We start from the raw sequence: 21,248 nt of genomic DNA, 5'->3' as shown, positions 1-21,248 counted from the left end.
TTAAGCATATCAGTCAAACACATACGCAAAAAGATAGGTCTAATCATTTCAGCAAAGCGCTCAAAATCCCCATCATCCTTTTTCTTGGATGGTTTAGGAGGAAAGGGCACGGGTTTCTGAACCCATGGTTCTCTTTCTTTACCGTGCTTCCTAGCAACAAAGTCTCTCTTATCATAACATTGATTCTTTGATTGTGGGTTATCAAGATCAATAGCAGGTTCAATCTCTACACCATTGTCATTGCTAGGTTGAGCATCATTATTAACATTATCACTAGGTTCATGCTCATTACCAGATTGTGTTTCAACATCAGAAATGGAAATATCATTGGGATTCTCAGGTTTGTCAACAACAGGTTCACTAGAAGCATGCAAAGTCATATTATTTTCTTTTTCTTCCTCTTAGAAGGACTAGGTGCATCAATATTATTTCTCTGAGAATCTTGCTCAATTCTCTTAGGATGGCCTTCAGGATACAAAGGTTCCCAAGTCATTTTACCACCTCTAGTCATAACTCTAACAACATTATCATTTTTCTTACTATTTAATTCATTGAGCAAATCATTCTGAGCTTTAAGTACTTGTTCTACTTGAGTGGTAACCATAGAAGCATGTTTACTAATAAGTTTTAGTTCACCTTTAACATTAGCCATATAATCACTCAAGTGTTCAATCATATGAGCATTATGTTTCAATTATCTACCAACATAAGCATTAAAAATCCTCTTGCTTAACCATAAAGTTATCAAACTCATCTAAGCATTGGCTAGCGAACTTAGTAGGAGGGATTTCAGCTTTATCATATCTATAGAGAGAATTTACCTTTACTACCTGTGTCGGGTTATCAAGACCGTGCGTTTCTTCAATAGGTAATGAATTAAGACCATGTATTTCTTCAATACTAGGTAAATTCTTAACATCTTTAGCTTTAATACCTTTTTCTTTCATAGACTTCTTTGCCTCTTGCATATCTTCGGGACTGAGAAATAGAATACCCCTTTTCTTCGGAGTTGGCTCAGGAGTTGGTTCAGGAATTGGATCAGGGATTGGATCAGGAAGTGTCCAATTATTTTCATTAGTCAACATATTATTCAATAGAATTTCAGCTTCATCAACAGTTCTTTCCCTGAAAACACAACCAACACAACTATCCAGGTGGTCTCTGGAAGCATCGGTTAGTCCACTATAAAAGATATCAAGTATCTCATTTTTCTTGAGAGGATGATCAGGCAAAGCATTAAGTAATTGGAGAAGCCTCCCCCAAGCTTGTGGGAGACTCTCTTCTTCAATTTGCACAAAATTATATATTTCCCTTAAAGCAACTTGTTTCTTATGAGCGGGGAAATATTTAGCAGAGAAGTAATAAATCATATCCTGGGGCTACGCACACAACCAGGATTAAGAGAATTAAATCATATCTTAGCATCACCCTTTATGAGAATAGAAATAATTTAAGGATATAATAATAGCGAGTTTTCTCATCATTAGTGAACATGGTAGCTATATCATTTAATTTAGTAAGATGTGCCACACCAGTTTCAGATTCATAGCCATAGAAAGGATCAGATTCAACTAAAGTAATTATCTCAGGGTCGATAGAGAATTCATAATCCTTATTAGTAACAAAGATATGTGAAGTAGCATAAGCAGGATCATATTTCATTCTAGCGTTCAAAGTTTTTTGTTTAAGCTTAGCTAATAGTTTCTTAAGATCACTTCTATCATTGCAGGCAAGAAAGACTCTAGCAGTTTCTTCATCCATAACATAAACTTCAGGAACAACATGTAATTCATATCTAGGGGGAGAATCTTCATCATCACTTTCATCAATATTATCAGTTTCAATAATTTCATTCTCTCTAGCCCTAGCAAGTTGTTCATCAAGAAATTCACCAAGTGGCACAGTAGTATCAAGCATAGAAATAGTTTCATCATAAGTATCATGCATAGCAGAAGTGGCATCATCAATAACATGCGACATATCAGAATTAATAGCAAAAGCAGGTCTAGGTGTCGCAAGCTTACTCAAAACAGAAGGTGAATCAAGTGCAGAGCTAGATGGCAGTTCCTTACCTCCCCTCGTATTTGAGGGATAAATCTTGGTTCTTGGATCTTTCAAGTTCTTCATAATGATAAGCAGATATAAATCCCAAGTGACTCAAAGAACAGAGCTATGCTCCCCGGCAACGGCGCCAAAAATAGTCTTGATAACCCATAAGTATAGGGGATCGCAACAATTTTCGAGGGTAGAGTATTCAACCCAAATTTATTGAGTCGACACAAGGGGAGCCAAAGAATATTCTCAAGTATTAGCAGTTGAGTTGTCAATTCAACCACACCTGGATAACTTAATATCTGCAGCAAAGTATTTAGTAGCAAAGTAATATGATAGTAGTGGTAACGGTGGTAAAAGGTAACTGTAGAAAAAGTAATATTTTTGGTGTTTTATAGTGATGATAACAATAGCAACGGAAAAGTAAATAAGCGAAGAACAATATATGGAAAGCTCGTAGGCAATGGATCGATGATAGAAAATTATGCCGGATGTGATCGATCATGTAACAGTCATAACCTAGGGCGACACAGAACTAGCTCCAGTTCATCAATGTAGTGTAGGCATGTATTCCAAATATAGTCATACATGCTTATGGAAAAGAACTTGCATGACATATTTGTCCTACCCTCCCGTGGTAGCGGGGTCCTATTGGAAACTAAGGGATATTAATGCCTCCTTTTAATAGAGTACCGGACCAAAGCATTAACACATAGTGAATACATGAACTCCTCAAACTACGGTCATCACCGGGAGTGGTCCCGAGTTTCCGACTATTGTCACTTCGGGGTTGCCGGATCATAACACATAGTAGGTGACTATATACTTGCAAGATAGGATCAAGAACTCTCATATATTGATGAAAACATAATAGGTTCAGATCTAAAATCATGGCACTTGGGGCCTAGTGACAAGCATTAAGCATAGCAAAGTCATAGCAACATCAATCTCAGAACATAGTGGATACTGGGGATCAAACCCTAACAAAACTAACTCGATTACATGATAAATCTCATCCAACCCATCACCGTACAACAAGCCTATGATGGAATTACTCACGCACGGCGGTGAGCATCATGAAATTGGTGATGGAGGAAGGTTGATGATGACGATGGTGACGGATTCCCCTCTTCGGAGCCCCGAACGGACTCCAGATCAGCCCTCCCGAGAGATTTTAGGGCTTGGTGGTGGCTCCATATCGTAAAACACGATGAATCCTTCTCTCTGGTTTTTCTCTCCCCGAAAGTGAATATATGGAGTCAAGGTTGAGGTCGGTGGAGCGTCAGGGGGCCCACAAGGCAGGGGGCGCGCCCAGGGGGGCAGGCGCGCCCCCACCCTCGTGGACAGGTGGAGGCCCCCCTGACCTGGATTCTTCTTCCAGTATTTTTTATATATTCCAAAATAATTCTCCGTTGATTTTCAGGTCATTCCGAGAACTTTTATTTCTGCACAAAAAATAACACCATGGCACTTTTGCTGAAAACAGCGTCAGTCCGGGTTAGTTCCATTCGAATCATGCAAGTTAGAGTCCAAAACAAGGGCAAAAGTGTTTGGAAAAGTAGATACAACGGAGACTATCATATCTCACGTGATGATCGGACATGGTTTAGTTGATATGGATCACGTGATCACTTAGATGATTAGAGGAATGTCTATATAAGTGGGAGTTCTTTAATAATTTGATTAACTGAACCTTAATTTATCATGAACTTAGTACCTGATAGTATTTTGCATGTCTATGTTATTGTAGATAGATGGCCCGTGCTGTTGTTTCGTTGAATTTTAATGCGTTCCTTGAGTAAGCAAAGTTGAAAGATGATGGTAGCAATTACACGGACTGGGTCCGTAACTTGAGGATTATCCTCATTGCTGCACAGAAGAATTATGTCCTGGAAGCACCGCTAGGTGCCAAACCTGCCACAGGAGCAACACCAGATGTTATGAACGTCTGGTAGAGCAAAGCTGATGACTACTCGATAGTTCAGTGTGCCATGCTTTACGGCTTAGAACCGGGACTTCAACGACATTTTGAACGTCATGGAGCATATGGGATGTTCCATGAGTTGAAGTTAATATTTCAAGAAAATGCTCGGATTGAGAGATATGAAGTGTCCAATAAGTTCTACAGCTGCAAGATGGAGGAGAATAGTTCTATCAGTGAAAATATACTCAGAATGTCTGGGTACCATAACCACTTGACTCAACTGGTAGTTAATCTTCCTGTTGATAGTGTCATTGACAGAGTTCTTCAATCACTGCCACCAAGCTACAAGAGCTTCGTCATGAACTATAACATGCAAGGGATGAATAAAACAATTCCCGAGCTCTTCGCAATGCTAAAGGCTGCGGAGGTAGAAATCAAGAAGGAGCATCAAGTATTGATGGTTAACAAGACCACCAGCTTTAAGAAAATGGGTAAAGGGAAGAAGAAAGGGAACTTCAAGAAGAACGACAAACAAATTGCTGCTCAAGAGAAGAAACCCAAGTCTGGACCTAAGCCTGAGACTGAGTGCTTCTACTGCAAATAGACTGGTGCTACCTCTTGAGCACTGCGTTGGATTTCCTTGAAGAGGAAAGGATGATGCAGCAAAGTAGCATAAGTATTTCCCTCAGTTTTTGAGAACCAAGGTATCAATCCAGTAGGAGGCTATGCGCGAGTCCCTCGTACCTACACAAAACAAATAACTCCTCGCAACCAACGCGATAAGGGGCTGTCAATCCCTTCACGGTCACTTACGAGAGTGAGATCTGATAGATATGATAGAATAATATTTTTGGTATTTTTGTGATAAAGATGCAAAGTAAAAAGCAAAGGAAATAACTAAGTATTGGGACATTAATATGATGAAGATAGACCCGGCGGCCATAGGTTTCACTAGTGGCTTCTCTCAAGAGCATAAGTATTTTACGGTGGGTGGACGAATTACTGTTGAGCAATTGACAGAATTAAGCATAGTTATGAGAATATCTAGGTATGATCATGTACATAGGCATCACGTCCGAGACAAGTAGACCGACTCCTGCCTGCATCTACTACTATTACTCCACTCATCGACCGCTATCCAGCATGCATCTAGAGTATCAAGTTCATGAAAACAGAGTAACGCCTTAAGCAAGATGACATGATGTAGAGGGATAAATTCATGCAATATGATAAAAACCCCATCTTGTTATCCTCGATGGCAACAATACAATATGTGTCTTGCTGCCCCTACTGTCACTGGGAAAGGACACCGCAAGATTGAACCCAAAGCTAAGCACTTCTCCCATTGCAAGAAAGATCAATCTAGTAGGCCAAACCAAACTGATAATTCAAAGAGACTTGCAAAGATAACCAATCATACATAAAAGAATTTAGAGAGGATTCAAATATTGTTCATAGATAATCTTGATCATAAACCCACAATTCATCGGTCTCAACAAACACACCGCAAAAAGAAGATTACATTGAATAGATCTCCACAAGAGAGGGGGAGAACATTGTATTGAGATCCAAAAAGAGAGAAGAAGCCATCTAGCTAATAACTATGGACCCAAAGTTCTGAGGTAAACCACTCACACTTCATCGAAGAGGCTATGGTGTTGATGTAGAAGCCCTCCGTGATGGATGCCGCCTCCGGCGGAGCTCCGAAATAGGCCCCAAGATGGGATCTCGTGGATACAGAAAGTTGCGGCGGTGAAATTAGGGTTTTGGCTCCGTATCTGATCGTTTGGGGGTACGTAGGTATATATAGGAGGAAGAAGTACGTCGGTGGAGCAACAGGGGGCCCACGAGGGTGGAGGGCGTGCCTGGGGGGGGGGGGGTAGGCGCGCCCCCTACCTCGTGGCCTCCTCCTTTATTTCTTGACGTAGGGTCCAAGTGTCCTGGATCATGTTCGGTGAGAAAATCACGTCCCCGAAGGTTTCATTCCGTTTGGACTCCATTTGATATTCCTTTTCTTCGAAACCCTAAAATAGGCAAAAAAACAACAATTCTGGGCTGGGCCTCCGGTTAATAGGTTAGTCCCAAAAATAATATAAAAGTGGATAATAAAGCCCAATAATGTCCAAAACAGTAGATAATATAGCATGGAGCAATCAAAAATTATAGATACGTTGGAGACGTATCAAGCATCCCCAAACTTAATTCCTACTCGTCCTCGAGTAGGTAAATGATAAAAAAGATAATTTTTGATGTGAAGTGCTACTTGGCATAATTTTAATGTAATTCTTCTTAATTGTGGTATGAATATTCAGATCTGAAAGATTCAAGATAAAAGTTTAATATTGACATAAAAATAATAATACTTCAAGCATACTAGCAAAGCAATCATGTCTTCTCAAAATAACATGGCCAAAGAAAGTTATCCCTACAAAATAATATAGTCTGGCTATGCTCTATCTTCACCACACAAAGTTTAAATCATGCACAACCCCGATGACAAGCCAAGCAATTGTTTCATACTTTTGATATTCTCAAACTTTTTCAGTCTTCATGCAATACATGAGCGTGAGCCATGGATATAGCACTATATTATGGAATAGAATGGTGGTTGTGGAGAAGACAAAAAGGGAGAAGATAGTCTCACATCAATTAGGCGTATCAACGGGCTATGAAGATGCCCATCAATAGATATCAATGTGAGTGAGTAGGGATTGCCATGCAACGGATGCACTAGAGCTATAAGTGTATGAAAGCTCAACAAAAGAACTAAGTGGGTGTGCATCCAACTTGCCTACTCATGAAGACCTAGGGCAATTTTGAGGAAGCCCATCATGGGAATATACAAGCCAAGTTCTATAATGTAAAATTCCCACTAGTATATAAAAGTGATAACATAGGAGACTCTCTATCATGAAGATCATGGTGCTACTTTGAAGCACAAGTGTGGAAAAAGGATAGTAACATTGTCCCTTCTCTCTTTTTCTCTCATTTTTTCTGTTTTATTTGGGCCTTCTTTCTTTTTTTGGCCTCTTTTATTTTTTTTTCTTTTTCGTCCGGAGTCTCATCCCGACTTGTGGGGGAATCATAGTCTCCATCATCCTTTCCTCACTGGGACAATGCTCTAATAATGATGATCATCACACTTTTATTTTCTTACAACTCAACAATTACAACTCGATACTTAGAACAAAATATGACTCTATATGAATACCTCCGGCGGTATACCGGGATATGCAATGAATCAAGAGTGACATGTATGAAAGAATTATGAATGGTGGCTTTGCCGCAAATACGATGTCAACTACATGATCATGCTAAGCAATATGACAATGATGGAGTGTGTCATAATAAACGGAATGGTGGAAAGTTGCATGGCAATATATCTAAGAATGACTATGGAAATGCCATAATAGTAGGTATGGTGGCTGTTTTGAGGAAGGTATATGGTGGGTGTATAATACCGGCGAAAGGTGCGCGGTATTAGAGAGACTGGTGGAAGGGTGAGAGTGCGTATAATCCATGGACTCAATATTAGTCATAAAGAACTCATGTACTTATTGCAAAAATCTACAAGTTATCAATGCAAAGTATTACGCGCATGCTCCTAGGGGGATAGATTGGTAGGAAAAGACCATCGCTCGTCCCCGACCGCCACTCATAAGGAAGACAATCAAAAAATAAATCTTGCCCCGACTTCATCACATAATGGTTCACCATACATGCATGCTACGGAAATCACAAACTTTAACACAAGTATTTCTCAAATTCACAACTAATTAGGCTACAATAATCCCATGTTAATGTTGCCACGTCACTTTGATTTTTGTTGCTAATCTCTTGTTAGTTCTAAATCGTTTCAAATTCAAAATTCAAAATTCAAGATCAAGCAAACAATAAAACTTTTCAAATGTTAAAACTAAAATGTTCGGAGTGGACCAAATAATTCATAGGAAATTATAGTGGAGAAACCACTCTTTTATAAAATGTTTAAATACTCAATTGTGAATGAAACAGCGGCATAACCAATTTAATAAATGCTTTTTATTATTTATAAAATGTTAAACTATTTTATTTATTTACTCAAATTAATGTGGCAGTAATAAATATAGTAATACAAATTTAAAAACCATTTATGTATTTTATAAAACGATAACCTTTAAAGAAATAAAAGAAAACAGGAAAGGATAAATAAATAAAAAGTAAAGAAAACAAAATAGCAAAACAAAAGAAGACAAAGAGGCTCCCGTGGTCCAACTGGGCCAAACGGCCCACCTGGCCGACCCACCTGGCCCAACCGACCGGCCCATCCCATCCCACCTTATCCCCCACTAACCTGAAACCCTAACCCCCCAGTGCAACCACTTCCCCACTCTCTCGTTCCTCTCGCTCCCCTCCCCCTGATCTGGATCGGGGCGTAACCCCGACCGCGCCTCGCCGACGTCGCCCGTTGCCGCCCGTGGATCCCGCAACCTCGACGCCGCCTGGAACCGCCGCCGCCGAGCGCCATTCGCCGGACTGCCTCCCCATCATCGCTTGCCTCGTCTCCGTCCTCCTCCTCAACTCCCACTGCCCCGTACCCTACGCCCTCGGTGAGAACCCCGACCGTCCTCCCTCCCTCTAACCCCGCATCGTCACCGTGCCCAGCGCACGTTGCGCGCGCCCCCGCCTTCCCACCTGCGCCTGGCCGACCTTGTTGCTGCTCCACCGCGGCCCCGCATGATGCTCGCCCCGCTTTGCCCTGCCCCGTCGCCCTCTGCTTCCCCCGCTACTGGCCCAGGGCCGCCCCGCCGGCACTTGCCTCCCACAGTTGCCCCGCGCCGTCTTGTCACCGCAGCTCGCCTTCCGCCACACCCCGCTCTCCGCGCCCAGCTGCCGCACCACTGCCCTCTGTACGCGCCGTCCGCGAGCCCTGTTGGCTCGCGCCCACGGCGGCCTCGCCTCCGTCCCGTGCCCACGACTCGCCATGTCTCCCCCTCGCCCCGCAACTGTGTGCTGCAGGAGGCGCCGCTCCACCCCGCCCCTGGCCGCCGGCCCCTCGCGCCCCTAACCGCCACCGCTGTCCTCTGTCGCCCGCGCGCTCCGGCCGGCTGGCCTCTCCACGGCCGCGCCCGTGGTCGGACTCGGGCACGGGCACCACACCCGTGCGCCCGCACGCCCGTTAGGCCCCTGCCCCCAGATCGTTTATAAAAAAAAGAATTAAAAAATACATAATAAATAAATAATTAATAATAAAATTAAATAATTAATTAATTAACTAAATAATTAACTTAATTAATCATGTTTAGTTAAACTAATTAAACGTGATTAACCTAAAATATATAATTAACCTAACTAATCTGTTAGTTAGGGTGATGTGTCTATGACAGACGGGACCCACACGTCAGTTTGACCCAGTCAACCCCCTGTTGACTGCTGACGTCATGCTGACATCAGCAAACACTATTCTGGATAATGTTATTTTAAATTAATTAAATAAATTCTAAAAATGATTTAAAACTTTAGAAAATCATATAAAATAAACCATAGCTCAGATGAAAATACTTTCTACATGAAAGTTGCTCAGAACGACGAGACAAACCCGGATACGCAGCCCGTTCGTCCGCCATGCATCCCTAGCATAGCGAACACGCAATTTTCCCCTCCGGTTCGCTTGTCCGAAAACACGAAACACCGGGGATATTTTCCCGGATGTTTCCCCCCTTCACCGGCACCACTTCATACCGCTTTAGGACACACCTAGCATCACGCTTTGTGATGTCCTGCATCGTCATGCATCTGTTTGCTTAATATTTATTGTTTCTTCTCCCTCTTCTCTCGCTAGACACCGAGACCGACGCCGCTGCTACCCAGTACGACTACGGTGTTGACGACCCCTCTCCCTTGCCAGAGCAACCAAGCAAGCCCCCCCTTTGATCATCGGATATCGCCTACTCTTCTCTCTACTGCTTGCATTAAAGTAGTGTAGTATGTTACTGCTTTCCGATAATCCTATTCTGATGCATAGCCTATCATTGTTGCTACAGCTGTTGATACCTTACCTGCAATCCTAAATGCTTAGTCTAGGATGCTAGTTTATCATCAATGGCCCTACATTCTTGTCCGTCTGCCATGCTATACTATCGGGTCATGATCACTCGGGAGGTGATCATGGGTATATACTATATACTTTATACATGATACATGTGATGACTAAAGATGGGTCGGCTCGAGGAGTACCCGCGGTTGATTCACGAATTGGGGGCTGGAAGGACATACTTTCCCGACTGCCCTCTGTGTGGATCTTTGTGGCGAAGCGACAGGGCAGGTTAAAACAATCATGATTTCAAAGAATCTTCAAAAATTTGTAAGAAAATGTTCTTAAATGTAAAAATGTTCATGATTTCAAATAATGTTCACGAATTCTAAAAAATGTTCACAAATTTGTAAAAAATGTTCATGATTTCAAAAATTGATTCTTGAATTAAAGAAATGTTCATGATTTCAAAAAATGTTCTCAAATTCAAAAACATTTTCATGATTTAAGAGAATGTTCAAATTTTCGAAAAATTCTTTAGGATTTCGAAATAATGTTCGTTTGTTTTGAAAAATGTTCACAATTTCGAAAAAATGTTCATGAATACTCACAATTTCAGAAAAATGTTCACGATTTAGGCAAAAATATGCATGATTTATAAAAATTATTTGGGAGTTTTAAAAATCTTCATGATTTCAAAAATGTTCACTGTTTCAAATTTTGAAATGTGATGAACATTTTTTCAATCCGATGAACAAGAAAGGAATTTTAAGAATATTTTTTGAATCGTTGAGCATTTTTACACATTGATGAACATTTTTTTTAATTTTATACAAAAAAATGTTCACGAATTTGGAAAGAAAAGAATTTTTTTTGAATGTGGTGAACAATTTTTGAAATTGATGATAAACAAATTTTGAAAATCGATGAACAAATTATGACTTTAGTGAACAATTTTTGAAATCACTGAACAAATTGCGAATTTGATGAAGAATATTTTATATCAATGAACAAAATTCGAATTTGATAAACATTTTTTGAATTTGATGAATAAATTTTGAATTTTGATGAACATTTTTTCAACCCGATGATGAAAAAAGGAATTTCATGAATCATTGAGCGTTTTTACACATTGACGAGCATATTTTTATTTTGCTACGAAAAATTTTCACGGATTTGGATAGAAAAAGAAAAAAGAAAAAGAAAAAGGGAAACAGAAAAGAAAAAAAAGAAGAAGAAAAGTAAAGAACTCAAGAAAAAAGAAAAAAGAAAGATAAACGGTATATGGGCCGTCCCATACGAACGCCCAGCGCTCCATGGGTTGCGCGCCAGGTCGCTCGGCGGCACCCTATGCGCCATATAGAAAATCCGGTGTACTCCGGCCTCCACCGCACTTATATTTTTCTGGCCCAACTGTCCTGAACGGCAGCCACTCTTCACCGAAATCACTAATTAAGGAATACTCGCTGTAAAAAACACTCCATTTTCCCAGCGGCAATGCTACACCTACGTACACTAACGTACGTGTTTTACGTAATATGCAACATGGACAATCAGGATTGAATTAGAGGGGATTGGGGGCCCACCCCCACTGAAAATCAGGGAGGGAAGAGAATTATTGTTAGGAAGATTACGTTACCTTACGTAGACCTTTTCGTAGATAGAGCATTATCGTTTTCCCAGGTTGCAATAAGTGGTGTACATACAGCACGCCACTTATAGTAATTTGGGAGTTTTCCTTTTTTTCGTAGATCCGTTTATTCAAAACATTTTATCTTTTAAACCGTGCGTCTAAATCTCGAACCGTTTTCATCATTGGATTCCTCGCGTCGAGATCTTCAAAACTAGATCCCATGTTGATAGGTTTTGACGAACTTTTTTTTCATGAAAAAAACCGGACAAAAAAACCAGACGAAAAAACCGAACCTGGAGCATGGTTTTTTTCCCTTTCCGAATGAGGCACGCCCGTGCCTCTCGTGAAACCACACCCGTGCCTCTTGTGGAAGAAAAACCGTGACTCTCGTGAAAGGAAAAAACAGAAAACACGTTTTTTCCTGTTTCCAAGAGGCACGACCGTGACTCTCGCGAAAGCACAACCGCGCCTCTCGCGGAAGCAAAACCGTGACTCTTGCAAAAGAAAAAAAAACAGAAAACGCGTATTTTCTCCTTTCTAAGAGGCACGGCCGTGACTCTCACGAAAGCACAACCGTGCCTCTCGCGGAAGGAAAACCGTGACTCTCGCGAACGAAAAAGAAAAACAGAAAACGCGTTTTGTTTTTCCCTTTCCGAGAGGCACGGCCGTGACTCTCACGAAAGCACAACCGTGCCTCTCGCGGAAGCAAAACCGTGAGTCTCGCGAACGAAAAAGAAAAACAGAAAACGCGTTTTGTTTTTCCTTTTCCGAGAGGCACGGCCGTGACTCTCGCGAAAGCATAACCGGCCTCTCGCGGAAGCAAAACTGTGACTCTCGCGAAAGAAAAAAAACAGAAAACACGTTTTTTTCATTTCCGAAAGGCACGACCGTGACTCTCGCTAAAGCACAACCGTGCCTCTTGCGAAAAAAAACGTGACTTTCGCGAAAGGGAAAAAAAGAAAACGCATTTTTTTCGTGGGAATTTTTTTTTTCGAAATTTTTTTATCGGAAGGCTAAGGAAGACCGGAAGAAAACCAAAATGTTGAAAATAACCAGGAAAAAAGTCCGAAAACACGTGCAAAAAATAAAAAAACAAAATCAGGAGGGAACATCCAGAGTGCGACACGTGACGAATGACTGAGAGTGAGCCAAGTGGCGCTGATCGTTGCGAGGCTCCCGAAGAAGCGCTCGTTAATTAGTTGCTCCCACTCGTCACGAAAATCTGAGCCTTCTGGTTATTTGGGCCGTTTCTCCCGGCCCAAGGAACTAACCCATTACGCGAGAAGGGCCGCCGAACGGTTCGGTCCTGGCCGACGAAAAACAAATCATTCGCTCGACAGAGACGAGCGGATCGGTTCGGTCGCCGCGCGAGAGAGAAGAGGGTCCGTCGCCGAGGAACGCCTCGCCTGGGTGCACGGTGGTGGCAGGCCTCGAGCAGTCGAGCGGGCCGAGCGGCCATGCGGCTCTTCCCCGCGATCTCTGCCGCGGCGACGACCAAGACCCCCGCAAGGCCCGCGTCCTCGGCCGCGGCGGCGGCGACGGCCAAGACCCCGGCCAGGTTCGTCTCCCGCGCGCCTCCGAGAACTCCGAACCCAACATCATCGCCTCCCTTCCCCTCCCCTCCCCCAACCACGTCCAAGACCCCGGCCAAGGCCGCCACTCCGTCTCCACGCAAAGGTAGGCGGTGGAGCAATCCTCTCCTCCTCGATCCCCCCTTTCTCCCCCGCCTCCCCGATGCTACCTCCCATTTCTCCCCCACCGCCCTGTCCCGCTTCTCCATCCATGTCGAAGGTGAGACAGTGAGAGGAATAGCACCACTCGACGCCACCATGGTCGCATCCCTTGATCAAAACCCGTCTCTGTCCTCCCTTCATTCGATCGACCATGATGCGTCTAGGTACATACATGCCCGCGATCCCATCCTCTTTCCAATCCCCGTGATGTGCGGCGGGTGTTCACTGTCGGATTTCCTTGGTGGGTGAATCGTGTCAGCACGTATAATTTGGTTGGCTCTGAATCGTACAAGATGATAGATTGGTTCGAGCATGGAGCAGGTTTAGGCGAGAGTGCCACGATTGTGGCTTTGTGCGATATGGATGCAGAGATTAGCTATCACTTACACATCGACATACTGTAATTCACTTTCAGTAATTCAAGGTCTTGCTTGGGTAGGTCGTTGGGCGATGCTATTAACATTGTTCTAAAATTTACCTTTGCTGTGTTTCATAGCTTAACAAACAACCACATTGGCTGGCACGTGAGAGCAAGGCAAGCAAGTAAAAGGTGTTTTGCATGTCTGTGAAACAAGCAAGAAGAAGCAAAGTTTGTAACCATACAGCCAGATCGACCCAGGAGACAGAGACAAGACAGATGAGGGTCGATCCAGCCGCCGCTGGCGACGAGGGGATCGGTCGATCCAGCCGACATGGGCGATTTGTCTGCCAGGGAGAAGGGAGAAGAGGCAATCATTCTTCAGTTTCTGTTCAGACAATCATAGCAGGTGATGGTACGTGTATATATGCTGCCTCCCCCATTCTTTTTCACTCAGGCAACAGAACCTCCTTCAGCATGAATGCATGATGGTGACAATTGCCTGTCCTGATGTCCTCTTATTTAAAAAATAATATATTACATACAGGTCATGTTCATGTTGGCTGTGGTCAACTGATTTCGGCAGATCTTAGAGCTTGGTGATCTGTTTATTTGATTTTTTGCAGGGCCCGGTGATGATAGCGTTCTTCTGCATGAACGTGAACCTGGTGTTTTTGATGCGGATGGTGAAACAGGCAACAGCCGCATAACCAACAACACGAGCAAGTGAACCAGAGGATCCTACTGGGGACGCTACAAGACCTACCATCATATTACAATCTTAGCTTCGTTGTCGTAGGTACTACGTGTTACATATGACTTCACATATCACCTACACAAGCAATGTTAATATGCGTTCCAAACAGAATATATGTGAATAACATGAACAGTAGTAGATATGTGACTGTACTGTATCCAAAGCACCGCCCATTTTTCTTAACGAGTCCCTCACAAGCCTCCGTAGATACTCTTTGTTCCTGTGGCTATATCGATTTCTTACTACTATCATTAAATAAAAGTTGTAATTAGAATTGCCTGAGCACAACTATGTTTTAGTTATGGTTTGTGCATCTTGGCCATGTTCTGAACTTTCTAGCGATGTTATACACCCTAGATTGTTGATGATTGGAACAAAGATGCTGAGGTGGCACAAGTGATGAGGTGGATAGTTTGCATGTCAAAAGAAATAGAATAGTGGGGATGAACTGTTTAGCTATTATAGATACAGGTCATGTTCATGTTGGCTGTGGTCAACTGATTTCGGCAGATCTTAGAGCTTGGTGATCTGTTTATTTGTTTTTTGCAGGGCCGGGTGATGATAGCATTCTTCTGCATGAACGTGAACCTGGTGTTCTTGACGCGGATGGTGAAACAGGCAACAGCCGCATAACCAACAACACGAGCAAGTGAACCAGAGGATCCTATTGGGGACGCTACAAGACCTACCATCATATTACAATCTTAGCTTCGTTGTCATAGGTACTACGTGTTACATATGACTTCACATATCACCCACTCAAGCAATGATAATATGCGTTCCAAACAGAATATATGTGAATAACATGAACAGTAGTAGATATGTGACTGTACTGTGTCCAAAGCACCGCCCATTTTTCTTAACGAGTCCCTCACAAGCCTCCCTAGATACTCTCTGTTCCTGTGGCTATATCGATTTCTTACTACTACTCCCTCCGTTCCATAATGTAGTGCCTATAGATTATTTTAAAAGTCAAACATTACAAACTTTGACCATATTTATAGAGAAAAATGGGTACATCTAGAATGCCAAATGCACATCATTGGATATATCATGAGTTATATTTTCAGAATATACATGTTTGGTATTGTAGAAATAAATAGTTTTTTCTATACACTTAGTCAAAGTTGTAACTAGAATTGCCTAAGCACAACTATGTTTTAGTTATAGTTTGTGCATCTTGGCCATGTTCTGAACTTTCTAGCGATGTTATACACCCTAGATACCTAATGTTATATACTTTGGACAGTACAAAACCCATGCTTTTATCTGTAGTTTGCATACTTAATATCCATTATGTAGTTCTCACCATATCAGTAGTTGAATCTTCATTTTGTTTTCATGTCAAAACTGCTTCGGTACTTCTTCACTTTGTACGCAATGGGGAAATGGTTTCTTCGTTCATTTATGAGAAATGATAATTTAGATTGTGGAAATGTTTTCAGTAATCCGAAACAGCCATTTAATGTCATTCTTTGTATTGTTTGTGCCATTGGAGACTTGAAAATAAATGAATATATTTGTCTTCTCCTTTCTTTCAAAAGTTTTATGTTTTAGAATATGTGGTGAACGGAGGTTTGCATTCATGGAGTTATCCGATTTATTGTAGAGTAGCCTTTATAGACTGTTGTCAATTTTTTGAATGATAATGGCATTTTCAAGCGTAGTCAGGTGCATTACACAAGGAGCGCTTCAGCCTTACGGATGCAGGACTAGAGATGCTACTGTTTTTCTGCCATAATTATGTCGTGCAAGTAAGATGCACATTTGTTTGTGCTTTTACTGGGAAAAATATACATTCGGTGTCGCTGATGTATTGCATAGTTCTAACTATCTATGGAGTGTTTTTGTCCCCTATTTCTTTATACCAATATCAATTTTCAATCCTTGTCAGATATATTTATATGCATCAAGTTTCAGTTATTCTTGATTAACTGCCGTCTTCTTTGTTGGCAAAATTTCTTGCACTTTCACAACACAGGTATAGCCATGATCTGTGGAGGAACCGTGGAACTAGGATAATCTTTTGACATCAAACTAGCATTCCTTGTTGGTCTACATGGTATTATTCTGATACATTTCTAATGCCTCTCTGTTGTAATTACTCTTGGGGAAAGGTTAATTTGTCCTGATGCTTATGTTCCCACTTGGACAAAACTTATTTGATTCATTAGGTTTAGTTGCATGCAAAACTACATATTTTCATCACAAATCTGCCAACATCGTGTTTGGCAACTTCAAGTAAAGGGAACAGGATTTTAAAGGGAATTTGATAAGGGATTTGGCTTGGGAAGTTGATTATTAATCCCAAACCATTGTTTGGTGTGTGAATTACTAGTGGGAGTTTGACAGGAAGATATCTTCCCAAGTTTGGTTCCTGGGTTTTGTCATGGAAATAAAACACATAACTACTTTATCATGAGATTTGGGCAGCTAATTCTCTTTCCTCGCGTAAATTACCTGGGGTCCCCCTGGGAAGAGAACCATGGGAATTTGGCATACCAACTGTAACACCCCCAGTGCCAAGCTACAGTGATCTCCCTCTAATTATGCTAAGTCATCTTCTTCAACTTACTAGTCATTAAGATCCAAAATCCATTCTGATTCAAAATTCAAATAGTGAGTAAAAATAAAACTTCTTCAAATAAATGAACAAAACTGTTCATGTTATTACAAATATTCACTAACTATTTTTCATGTAGAAACCAACATTATTTAAGTTGTTAAAATGCCCCTAGGATTTAAACAGTGGACAACAACCATCTAATGGACCTTTTCTTTTTCAAAAAAAAATTACTTAAACTATTCCAAGTGCCCTGAAACTTTTTGTGCAGCACCACAATATTGCATATAATTTATGTGATAAGTTTCATATATATCAAAATTGATTTGGTGGAACATTTAAAATTAAAAAACTTGCTAAAATACATTACAGGCAAAATATAGGAAAAGGGCCAAGTACTTACTATGCACTAGAAGCCTAGTGCTACAGTAGCATGGGCCAGCCCACCACCAGCCTTCTCCTTCCTCGCTATAGGAGGCAGGGGAGGCGTGGCTTGCATTGATACGTCCATTGTGCATCATGCTTTTATATTGATATGTATTGCATTATGGGCTGTTATTACACATTATGTCACAACACTTACGCCTATTTTCTCTTATTTTACAAGGTTTACATGAAGAGGAAGAATGCCGACGACTGGAATTCTGGGCCGGAAAAGGAGCAAATATTAGAGACCTATTCTGCACAACTCCAAAAGTCCTGAAACTTCATGGGAGCAAATTTCAGAATATATATAAAATATTTGGCGAAAGAAGTATCAGAGGGGGGCCACCCACCATCCACGAGGGTGGGAGGCGCGCCCTACCCCCTGGGCGCACCCCCTGCCTCGTGGGCCCCCTGGCAGCCCTCTGATGCCCATCTTCTGCTATATGAGGTCTTTCGTCGAGGAAAAAAATCATAAGCTAGCTCACGGGACGAAACTCCGCCGCCACGAGGCGGAACCAATCTAGGGCTCCGGCGGAGCTGTTCTACCGGGGAAACTTCCCTCCGGGAGAGGGAAATCATCACCATCACCATCGTCATCAACATCAATCCTCTCATCGGGAGGGGTTCAATCTCCATCAACATCTTCACCAGCACCATCTCATCTCAAACCCTAGTTCATCTCTTGTATCCAATCTTTGTCCCAAAGCCTCAGATTGGTACCTGTGGGTTGCTAATAGTGTTGATTACTCTTTATAGTTGATGCTAGTTGGTTTATTTGGTGGAAGATCATATGTTCAGATCCTTTATGCATATTAATACCCCTCTGATTATGAACATGAATATGATTTGTGAGTAGTTATGTTTGTTCCTGAGGACATGGGAGAAGTCTTGCTATGAGTAGCCATGTGAATTTGGTATTCATTCGATATTTTGATGAGATGTATATTGTATTTCCTTTAGTGGTGTCATGTGAACGTCGACTACATGACACTTCACCATTGTTTGGGCCTAGAGGAGTGCATTGGGAAGTAATAAGTAGATGATGGGTTGCTAGAGTGACAGAAGCTTATACCCTAGTTTATGCGTTGCTTCGTAAGGGGCTGATTTGGGTCCATATGTTTCATGCTATGGTTAGGTTTATCTTAATACTTCTGTTGTAGTTGCGGATGCTTGCAATAGGGGTTAATCATATGTGGGATGCTTGTCCAAGGAAGGGCAATACCCAAGCACTGGTCCACCCACATATCAAATTATCAAAGTACCAAACGCGAATCATATGAACGTGATGAAAACTAGCTTGGCGATAATTCCCATGTGTCCTCGGGAGCACTTTCCTTTGTATAAGAGTTTGTCCAAGATTGTCCTTTGCTACAAAAAGGATTGGGCCATCTTGCTGGACCTTATTTACTTTTATTACTTGTTACCCGTTACAAATTACCTTATCACAAAACTATCTGTTACCGATAATTTCAGTGCTTGCAGAGAATACCTTACTGAAAACTGCTTATCATTTCCTTCTGCTCCTCGTTGGGTTCGACACTCTTACTTATCGAAAGGACTAGATAGATCCCCTATACTTGTGGGTCATCATGCATCCGGCCGCCATGGCCTCGGCAGGACGCGTGCCGGCCATCCCACGCCCCCCCTGTTGGATAAGATGACACCCCCGCGCTCTTCCATCAAACCCTAGCACCCATTTCCCCCTTCCCCTCGCTCGCTCTCATCTTCGCATCGCGCAGCCGCTGCCGTTGCCATGGCCTTCCTCACTCCTGTAGCCACCGTGCTCCTCGCCTATTGAGACCGATTCCAGATGAAACGCCGGCATTGACTACGTCATTTGCAAAGTCTGGATCAAGCCGGAGAGCCTGTCTTCAACCTCCGGCCACCACGACGCCATCGACAAAATCGTCGTCATCGCTCCACCACCGGCCTTCCCGATCTCGCCTACGGCCTCTCTGTGAGCCGTTCTTCCAAAACCCCCTATACTCCTCTCGATTTCGTCGTCGTAGGCTCGTAGCCGCCCGTGCATCGCCATGGCCGCCATGTCGGATGCTTCGCTCCCGTGCCCGGGCTGCTCTCTGTTGCGGTTGATGTTCTGCTTCTCTTTGCTACTATCGCTGCTGCTGCCTCCTCCTACTTCCGCTGCCCCGCACGCCCGCACAACCATCCGCGCCAGGACGTGCCCACCTCCAGCCGCCCGCACCCGCCTCCGCTCGCCGCTCCTCGCGCCCACAACCGCTGTTGCCCGCTGCTACTTCATGCTGCTCCGCCGCCGCCGTACTACTGCCGCTGCCGCCAGGCCGCATGCGCCCACTGCCGACCCCCGCTAGCCTGTCCCTGCCTGCTGCTTACTGCGGCGTGCTGCTGCTGCCTGCCGCTACGTACCGCTGCTGTGTTGCGGTACCATGTCTGTGTGTGGTGCGTGTTGTTGGGGAACGCAGTAATTTCAAAAATTTTCCTACGCACACGCAAGATCATGGTGATGCATAGCAACGAGAGGGGAGAGTGTTGTCTACGTACCCACGCAGACCGACTGCGGAAGCATTGACACAACGTAGAGGAAGTAGTCGTACGTCTTCCCGATCCGACCGATCCAAGCACCGTTACTCCGGCACCTCCGAGTTCTTAGCACACGTACAGCTCGATGACGATCCCCGGGCTCCGATCCAGCAAAGCGTCGGGGAGGAGTTCCGTCAGCACGACGGCGTGGTGATGATCTTGATGTTCTACCGTCGCGGGGCTTCGCCTAAGCACCGCTACAATATGATCGAGGTGGAATATGGTGGCAGGGGGCACCGCACACGGCTAAGGAACGATCTCAAGGATCAACTTGTGTGTCTAGAGGTGCCCCCTGCTCCCGTATATAAAGGATCCAAGGGGGAGGGGGCGGCCGACCAGGAGGAGGGCGCAGGAGGAGTCTTACTCCTACCGGGAGTAGGACTCCCCCCCCCCCCCCAATCCTAGTTGGAATAGGATTCCCCGAGGGGGAAAGAGAGAGAGGGGCCCGACCACCTCTCCTTGTCCTAATAGGACTAGGGGAGGGGGGAGGCGCGCGGCCCACCTTGGGCTGCCCCTTTCTCCTTTCCACTAAAGCCCACTAAGGCCCATATAGCTCCCGGGGGGTTCCGGTAACCTCCCGGTACTCCGGTAAAATCCCGATTTCACCCGGAACACTTCCGATATCCAAACATAGGCTTCCAATATATCAATCTTTATGTCTCGACCATTTCGAGACTCCTCGTCATGTCCATGATCACATCCGGGACTCCGAACAATCTTCGGTACATCAAAATGCATAAACTCATAATAACTGTCATCGTAACGTTAAGCGTGCGGACCCTACGGTTCGAGAACAATGTAGACATGACCGAGACACGTCTTCGGTCAATAACCAATAGTGGGACCTGGATGCCCATATTGGCTCCTACATATTCTACGAAGATCTTTATCGGTCAGACCGCATAACAACATACGTTGTTCCCTTTGTCATCGGTATGTTACTTGCCCGAGATTCGATCGTCGGTATCCAATACCTAGTTCAATCTCGTTACCGGCAAGTCTCTTTCCTCGTTCCGTAATACATCATCCCGCAACTAACTCATTAGTTGCAATGCTTGCAAGGCTTATGTGATGTGCATTACCGAGAGGGCCCAGAGATACCTCTCCGACAATCGGAGTGACAAATCCTATTCTCGAAATACGCCAACCCAACATCTACCATTGGAGACACCTGTAGAGCTCCTTTATAATCACCCAGTTATGTTGTGACGTTTGGTAGCACACAAAGTG

General features: G+C 43.4%; 1 long non-coding RNA gene across 2 annotated transcripts; it reads left to right on the top strand.

The window, feature by feature from the left end:
- Positions 1–12,942: 12,942 nt before the first annotated feature.
- On the top strand, positions 12,943–17,733 carry LOC123172900 (uncharacterized). 2 transcript variants are annotated; one of them, XR_006485788.1, is made up of 6 exons: positions 12,943–13,180; positions 13,852–14,128; positions 14,340–14,512; positions 15,020–15,192; positions 16,452–16,532; positions 17,641–17,691. It is a non-coding gene; the product is annotated as an uncharacterized lncRNA (long non-coding RNA). The 2 variants fall into 2 exon arrangements; XR_006485777.1 differs by having other exon boundaries at positions 15,020–16,532; positions 17,641–17,733.
- The last annotated feature ends 3,515 nt before the right edge of the window (positions 17,734–21,248 follow it).

This window comes from Triticum aestivum, chromosome 1A (assembly GCF_018294505.1).
Source record: "Triticum aestivum cultivar Chinese Spring chromosome 1A, IWGSC CS RefSeq v2.1, whole genome shotgun sequence".
In the NCBI taxonomy this organism is placed as follows: domain Eukaryota; kingdom Viridiplantae; phylum Streptophyta; class Magnoliopsida; order Poales; family Poaceae; genus Triticum; species Triticum aestivum.
This window is presented reverse-complemented; position numbering and strand designations above follow the sequence as displayed.